Consider the following 9671-nt stretch of genomic DNA (forward strand, 5'->3'; position numbering starts at 1 on the left):
GTGACAAAAAGGAAATGTCATTTGTAAAAGACAGATGGCGTAGAGAACCGGAGTGGCAAAAAAATGGCTATGCACGCATCATCGATAAAATTAAGTTGTTATCATTGTGATATACCCGCTGTCCTCAGTTTCTTTCACTATCCATAAAGAAACGTCAAGAATTAGTCAAGCAATTAAATATATGTGTCATATATTAAGGTCATCATGCTGAAAATACATGTAATTTTTCCAAATGTAGGAAATGGAGCGAACGTCATNAATTTTTCCAAATGTAGGAAATGCAGCGAACGTCATAATACACTATTGCACGTGCAAGCAGTCGAAATGGGAATAAACGCTGCCATAAGTGCTTATGCGGTGGTCGGTGAAAAAAAACAAGTTTTGTTGTCCACAACCATTATAAGAATTGATTATAAAACAAGTAGTCTTTTTTTAACTAGTGCGTTATTGAACTCAGATAGTCAAATAAATTTGATGACTGTCGAGTTGGCTCAAAAATTAAAGTTATCTAAAAAAAAAAAAACGTAGTTATTTCAGGCTTTTGACTTAGACTTTAATTACAATAAAAATGAAAAAAAAACCCAGCACAGGGGGGTCGCGGCACAGTGGTGACGTGGTATAGATGGATCAAGTATAATGATATCTGACAGTGATTAAAATCACTATCAAAATAAAACGCTTCGATGCAAATCTTTAGATAGTGTTTAATTTTAAAAAATTGGTGGACTATACCAAAAGCTACATGATCTGCTAGTTCATTATTAATATCCTAATTATGATAAAGTATGTAGAATGAAAAAGGGATTATTAAAAAATATTATTTCTCATAAAAAAATAATGTTGATCCATACACTTTTCAATATGTCATAGCATTATAAAGTTAANAAAATAGTATTTCCCATAAAAAAATTATATTGATCAATACACTTTTCAATATGTCATAGCATTATAAAGTTAAAAATGTAAAAAATAAAATCGAGAATTTTCACACAATAATAGCATTTGATAATAATAGCCATTTTCACCGTGAAGACAAAATAAAGTCCGAAATTTTTTTTTTACATAATAAAGAAGATTACATTAGCATTAATTTAATATATATATAAAAGTGTCAGACTTTCCGGAACACTTTCAAAATTTAAGTTGAAAAAGTCAATTTTTTGTGAAAAAGTTGTCATTTTGAATCCCCCCCTGTAGGCAGGTAAAAAGTCAGATTTATAAAAAAAATATACCAAATGATAGGTAAAGACATCATGCATCTACAAAAAAAAGAATTATATTGATCCATACATCTTTCGAGAAGTTATAGCATTATAAAGTTAAAAATATAAAAAAGAATTTTTTTACAAAAATCGTATTTTTTTTATAAACTTTGATGTCTGTTTTCACCATGAAGATAAAATAAAGTCCGAAATTTTTTTTTTGCATAATAAAGTATACGATATGATACTTGTCAATGCATCTCTAAAAAAAAGAATTATATAGATTCGGTTATTTTAAAAAAAGTTATAGCAATTTTAAGTAAAAAAAATTTTAAAAATTTCGAAAATTAGCGATTTTTAAATTTGTAATTTTTTTGGAGGTTTCCCCCATTTACGGGGAACGAGGGAATTTTTTTCAATTTTTGAGGGTAATGACTTCGGCTAGATACAATTTGTGATCTTTTGACGTATCATTGAAAGAAATTGGTTCGGTGAGAGCTGAGAAAAAGTGGTAACAGACACAAAAAAAAACACATCATAGTAAAACCAATACCTTCTCAGCTTCGCATCGAAGCTAAATTGTAAAAAATAAAATCTAGAATTTTCACACAATAATAGCATTCCGTAGCCATTTTCACCGTGAAGATAAAATGAAGTCCGAAATTTTTTTTTCGCATAATAAAGTACATTACATTAGCTTTAATTTAAGATATATATAAAAGTGTCAGACCTTCTGGAACACTTTCAAAAATTAAGTTGAAAAAATTCTACTTTCTATATGCATTTTTATGTTTTGAATCCCCCCTGTATTAAGGGAAATGGTCCGATTTAAAAAAAAAGTATGTCGAATGAAAGATGTATATAAATACTACTCCTCATGAAAAAATTGTAATGATCCATACATTTTTCAAAAAGTTATAGCATAATAAAGTTAAAAACCCAGCACAGGGGGGTCGCGTCACAGTGGTGATGTGGCATAGTTGGATCAAGTATAATGATATCTGACAGTGATTAAAATCACTAAAAAAAAAAAACGCTTCGATGCAAATCTTTAGATAGTGTTTAATTTTAAAAAATTGGTGGATTATTCCAAAAGCTTCATAAACTGCTAGTTCCTTATTAATATCCTGATTAAGATAAAGTACGTCGAATGAAAAAGGGATTATTAAAAAATATTATTTCTCATAAAAAAATTATATTTATCAATACACTTTTCAATATGTCATAGCATTATAAAGTTAAAAATGTTAAAAAATAAAATCGAGAATTTTCACACAATAATAGCATTTGATAATGCCCTTGTGGGCAGGTTAAGGGTTAATTTTATAAAAAAAAAATACCAAACGAAAGGTAATGATATTACACATCTATATAAAAAAGAATTATATTGATATGTTCATTTTTAAAAAAGTTATGGCACTTTTAAGTAAAAAAAATTAAAAAAATTTCAAAAATTAGCGATTTTTAAATTTGTAATTTTTTTGGAGGTTTTTCCCCATTTACGGGGAACGAGGGCATTTTTTTCAATTTTTGAGGGTAATGTCTTCGACTAGATACAATTTGAGATCTTTTGACGTAAAAAAAAAAAAAAAAAATAAACACATCTTAGTAAAACTAATACCTTCTCAGCTTCGCATCGAAGCTAAAATATTGAACTTTTCTATAAATTTACAGTAAATAGTAATTATACAATTTCCTGACTCCATATTAATCTTAACAATACAATTTTTTTATTCTTATAAAATTTTCTTTTTAATAATGTAAATTTCAATATTTTTTTAAACATAAACTTTCAAAAAATTAACTTTATAATACCAAAAAAATAGGTTAAAAATGATATTTTGCAATGATTATTTTTAAAATATTAAAATCTGTAATAATTTCTATATAATTCTTGCTGGTTAAATAGATGATACAATTGAAATATTTTCCTTACAGTTTTTAACTAATTAGTAATAATATCAAAAATAGCACGAACAATTGAATAATAAAAGTATTTATTTTACTCTGATGAAATTTTTTTGCAGAATTGATAAATAAATAAATTATAATTATTTATAGTTAACAACAAATTATTATCTAAAAAGTTCTGTGTCAAGCCATTCAATTTTTATACACGTTTACCATTAAAGTAATAACTACTTTATAATTTTTTATAAATTCTACGAAAAAATTACAATACTAAATTATTAAATATCAATTTCATACCACGTTGAATTGCTTTAATAGATATTTTTTCATAAATTATACTTATAAATCAATTTCTATAAATTTTCTAATTAGAAATAATGATAGAAAGATTATGAAAAATAATCTTTCATTTCACATACTTTTTTTTAAATAACACCATTTCCCTTTATATATATTTTATATTATAAATATATATAGATATTTATTTATTCATATATTACACATATAAATCATAAAACTTGTAATCAGGATATAAATAAGGAAATAGAAGATCATGTAGCTTTTGGAATAATCCACCCATTTCTTAAAATTAAAGACTATCTACAAATTTTTATTGAAGCGTTTTTTATGAAAGTGATTTTAATCACTTTTATATATCATCTATACTGGACTCAACTATACCACGTTCCCACTGTGCCGCAACCCCATTGTGCTGGATTTTTTTTTATTTTAAATGTATTGTAAAATGGTGGCCGATATGTTGACAACCTATATATTTTATTTATCTTATTATTTTTTGTTATCAAGTAGCAGCCGACTTTTGTGTAAACATGTTAGTATATGTTCCACCTTCGTAACAAAAACAACGCGCTCCTGGTTATCTAAGTTATTTTAATGACAAAAATATTGTTTAGGCGGAGGGCTGCAAATCCTATTACGGCACCTATTATTATATTTATAAGTGGACTGTAAAGGAAAGGAATGGATCTTCTGTTCAAAACGCAAGTACCCCGAATAGGGAGGGTTCACCTAAACAAATGGGGGGAGTGAAATGGCCAGATAACAATGGATGTTTAACTAAAACTAAGAAAAAATAAAACAAATAATTTAAATGCAGTTTTACAGAACTGTATCAAAAGAAGTTACCATTTTGAAACCCTTTCTGTGGGCTTGTATTTACATGATCTGCTATTTCCTTATTAATATCCTGATTAAGATAAAGTATGTCGAATGAAAGATGTATATAAATACTACATCTCATGAAAAAATTGTATTGATATATACGTTTTTTAAAAAGTTATATTATGATATAAAGTTAAAAAAAATGTAAAATACAAAATCGAGAATTTTCACTCAAAAATAGCATTTGGTAGCCGTTTTCACCATGAAGACAAGTCCAAAGGTCAAATTTTTTTTTTCAAATTAAAGTACATTACATTAGCTTTAATTTAAGATATATATAAAAGTGTCAGACCTTCCGGAACATTTTCAAAAGTCAAGTTGAAAAAGTTAATTTTTTGTGAAAAAGTTGTCATTTTAAATCCCCCCCTGTGGGCAGATAGAGGGTTAGATTTACAAAAAAAATATACCAAATGATAGGTTAAGATATCATGCATCTACAAAAAAAAATTATATTTATCCATACATTTTCAAAAAAGTTATAGCAATATTGAGTTAAAAATATAAAAATGAATTTTTTTATAAAAATCGTATTTTAGCTTCGATGCGAAGCTGAGAAGTTATAGGTTTTACTATGATGTGTTTTTTTTGTGTCTGTTACCACTTTTTCTCAGCTCTCACCAAACCGATTTCTTTCAACGTACGTCAAAAGATCACAAATCGTATCTAGTCGAAGACGTTACCCTCAAAAATTGAAAAAATTTCTCTCGTTCCCAGTAAATGGGGGAAATCTCCAAAAAAATTACAAATTTAAAAATCATTACTTATTGAAATTTTTTTTTTCTTAAAACTGCCATAACTTTTTCAAAAATGAACAAATTAATATAATTTTTTTTCTTTTATAGATGCTTTATGTCTGTATCTACCATTTGGTATATTTTTTTTATAAATTTAACCCTTTACCAGCCTACATGGGGGATTTACAATAACAACCTTTTCAAAAAAAATTAACTTTTTTAAGTGTTCCGGAAATACTGACACTTTTATATGTATCTTAAATTAAAGCTAATGTAATATACTTTATTATGAAAAAAAATAATTTTACCTTTGGACTTGTCTTCGCGGTGAAAATGGCTAACGAATGCTATTTTTGTATGAAATTTCTCAATTTTATATTTTACTTTAAAAGGCTATGACTTTTTAAAAAATGTATGGATCACTGCAATTTTTATATGAGAAATAATATTTCTTAATAATCTCTTTTTCATTTGACATACATTATCTTAATAAAGACATCAAGCATCTTTAAAAAAAAAATTATATTGATATATTCATTTTTGAAAAAGTTACGGCAGTTTTTAGTAAAAAAAATTGATAAAATTTCGAAAATTAGCGATTTTTAAATTTGTAATATTTTTGGAGGTTTCCCTATTTATCGTGAATGAGGGAAATTTTTAATTTTTGAGGGTAATGTCTTTGACTAGATACGATTTGTGATCTTTTGACGTGTCGTTGAAAGAGATCCGTTCGGTGAGAGCTGGGAAAAAGTGGTAACAGATACAAGAAAAAAACACATCATAGTAAAACCAATACCTTCTCAGCTTCCCATCGAAGCTAATAATCTCGCCTGTTTGCCATAACAATAAATATTTAAATAATTTAACTTAATTACAGTAAGAAAAAAAGACCAACTTATTTTGAATCACACCCAAAAAAGCATACACAATATTTTTTACAAAAATTTTACTTAACCTAATATTACATGTGCAGGGAAAAGAACGAAGGATTAGTGCAGTCCAACCATGTGAGGTGAACTGCGAGTAGTTGCTGAAATTGTGGCTAGAGCACACCACCTAATTGATGCTAATCCAAATATATATATATATATATATATATATGTTTTAAATACTTATGTATATCAAACTTTATTGGTTATTGTGTAGATATTAAAATATTTAAAAAAATTAAAAGTAAAATCAGGGGATGAACTTATTTGTGCTACGGTTTTGGCGTACCCGGGGTCCCGAGCTCTGAACTAAACTTAACTGATTGGTTAAGTTTGGTCCTCCAGATTGGGGGTTAAGCGCAGGGCTAACAACCCTGCCTAGTAAAAAAAACTTAGTTATGAAACCAACTACACCTAAGCCTCGGACAAGACTACATGGATTCAAGACTGGTTTTTGGAAACGGAATGCTGATTTTAAAATTGCGACATGGAGTGTGACAAGTTTGTATAAAACAGGTGCTAGCCAAAATTTAGCTGAAGTTCTTAACAAATACAAAATTAAATTAGCAACCATACAAGAAATAAGATGGTCGGGAGTAGGACAACTAACAATTGGAGAGTACACAATTTTCTTTCCATACATTAAAGAGTTTAATCCAGTATCTGAAAGGATATCAATATTAACCATCAACACTATCCCAATTAATATTTTTATAGTAAATGTACATGCACCTACGGAAGTAAAAGATGATAATGTGAAAGATGCCTTCTACGACGAACTAACTGATACATATGAGGGCATACTGGGAACGTGATAAAGATTGTAATAGGTGACTTCAATGCAAAATGTGGACGGGAACCACAATACTTCCCTTGCATAGGGAAAGAGAGTTTGCATAGTAACAGCAATGACAATGGTCAGCGATTGATAGCGTTTGCAACATCAAATGGGTTGACTGTTAGTAGTACTACGTTCCCACACAAAAATATTTTACAAAGTCACGTGGAGATCACCGAATGGCGAAACTTTGAACCAAATTGACCACGTCCTCATACAGACTAGATACCGTAGTACCATTTACGATGTAAGAAGCCAGAGAGGCGTCGATTGTGACACGGATCACTACTTAGTGATTGCAAAACTTAGATCAAAGTTAAAAAGCCAATTGAAATTAAAGCAAGAAAAAAGGATTAAAATTAATCTAGAGTTACTCAAAGATGAAATCGCAAGGAAGAATTATGAGAACGAAGTCACGAAGAACCTTAAAGAGAATAATGCACAAATGAACATAGATCTGGATTGGGAAATAGTGAGAAACGCTGTTAACAAAACAGCGGCCACTAGTATTGGTGAGCTAAAAAGGTCAAGAAATACTTGGTATAATGATATTTGTAGAGTTGCTGTAGACAGACGCCGAAAATCGAGAAATGAATTTATTAAAAAAACACTCAAATGACTAAAGAAAGTTTCATACGGGAACGTAAAGCCTGCAAAAGCACCCTTCAAAGGGAAAAAAGGAAATTTTTTAGCAACATACTTCAAACAGCAGAGAACGACCATACACAAGGGAGAACTAGAAACTTTTTTAGAGTCATTAAACAGTATAAGCATTTTAACCCTATATGGAATGCAATCGGAGACCAAGAAGGACAAATGCTAATGGAACCAGAATCAAGAGCTGAGAGATGGAAAGGTTATTTTGAAAATTTACTAATGGGAGAATGCCAGATTAGCCTGTAGCTCATATCGATTATGAAAGAGCGGAGCCCTATGTCGAGGATGTTAGCCTAGAAGAAGTAAAAAGTGTATTATTTGGCCTGAAAAATTGGAAAGCACCGGGTACCGATAATATTCCAGTAGAAATCTTAAAATACGGAGGTGAGGAGCTACATTTAGTAATCCACATACTGTGTCACCTAATATGGATGGAAGAACGAGTACCGGATAGCTGGAATGAGGCAATCATCATACCATTGCATAAAAAGGGAGACAAGACAAAGTGTGACAATTATAGAGGGATATCGCTCTTAAACTCTGCTAGAGTGCTAGAAAAAGCAGCGAAGAAAATTGGTCTTGAAATAAATATTGAGAAAACGAAGATAATGGAACTATTAGATAGTGGGGAGGACCCCAGTGAGATAGAGAATTTATCATACGAAAAAGTTAGCAATTTTAAATATCTGGGAGCAACGTTAAGTACAAAGAATGATTGGTCAAAGGAAATAAGTATTCGGATAAATAAAGCTCAAAAAACGTTCTACACAATGATTAAATTCTTTACATCCAAAATTCTATCTAGAAAAACGAAAGCAAGATTGTACACGGCTATTATAAGACCGACTCTCACGTATGGTTGCGAAGCGTGGACAACGATCAAACAAACAGAAAGAAACCTGAGGACTTTTGAGCACAGAGTATGGAGAAAAATATGCGGACCGGTCATCGATGAAACAACGGGAAGTTGGCGGAGAAGGTACAACAGAGAACTATATGACATGTTGGAAATAGCACCGGTAACAAGTTATATTAAGGGCCAAAGAATACAATGGTTAGGACACATAGCGAGAAGAAGAGAGAACGAGATAGCCAGGGTAGCATTGGAATGGAAACCACAAGGGAAAAGACCTAGAGGGAGGCCGAAGAAAAGATGGATCGACGTGGTAGAAGAAGATTTAAGAATCCTTGGAGTTGAAGACTGGAGAGAGACAGTCCAAGATAGAGATAGGTGGCGAAGCGTAGTAATGGCGGCAAAAACTCTTAGAGAGTAGGAATGCCAGTAAAAGAAGAAAGAAGAAAAGTAAAATTATTTATTTAAAAATATTGAGCGTTCATTATTAATTTTAATATTCAGCCTGTCCTACAATAGTTTTAGTTTAATTGTACATTACACATTCAATACCGTGCTAAAAATATATTAAAGGTAATAAAGTTAATTTTTCTAAAATTTTCTCATATTTTTTATTAATATAGTGTCGTAACACAAAACAAAACACGCAAGGAAGGTGTAGAGTAGTGTACGAAGATGATTATGAGTCTGCTGCCTGATCATACAGTAATTACCGAGCTCGACTGACATTCCGAATTAGCTGAGGGTGTTGAAAAGCCGTTGTTATAGGAAGGGAATAATGGTAACACTTTGGTATGAGGTGCAGATGAAGTGCAAGACACAGGTACTCTGAAGTGTCGACGACGAAAGTAGGTAGATGAAAAGGAAAAATAAAGACTTGACTTTATGCTGTAAGCCGGACAGTGACAACGGTGTACTGAGACTGATGACACAAATCACTGGAATCGACTGATCAGGATGACCAGGTCCTTTAGCATTAAATAGTAATTCAGAAAAAAGTTAATATTTTTTTTAGATAACTGTTTTAAGAAGATTCAGATGCCGTAGGCACATGTTAATATGATCATACGATCTCAAATTTTGCATAATTCATTATTATAAACATGAAAAATATATAATCTCTGTAATAAAATTAATTTGTATCGACCACATTAATCAACACGTATTCTATGGCCGAAAATTATATTATAATTACTTAAGAACTCAATATTACTAAGTTATTTTCAGATTACAATGTGTTTTTGTACAAATATTGGTTATGACGATAGTAAATTTTTCGCTTCTCTGTTTAACTATGCTATAAATATAAAATAATGAATAACAATACTATAATGAACTGCAATAAATGTATAAATTATCAAATAA

The sequence above is a fragment of the Daktulosphaira vitifoliae genome, unplaced genomic scaffold, assembly GCF_025091365.1.
Source record: "Daktulosphaira vitifoliae isolate Bord-2020 unplaced genomic scaffold, ASM2509136v1 Scaffold_3, whole genome shotgun sequence".
Classification (NCBI taxonomy): Eukaryota; Metazoa; Arthropoda; class Insecta; order Hemiptera; family Phylloxeridae; genus Daktulosphaira; species Daktulosphaira vitifoliae.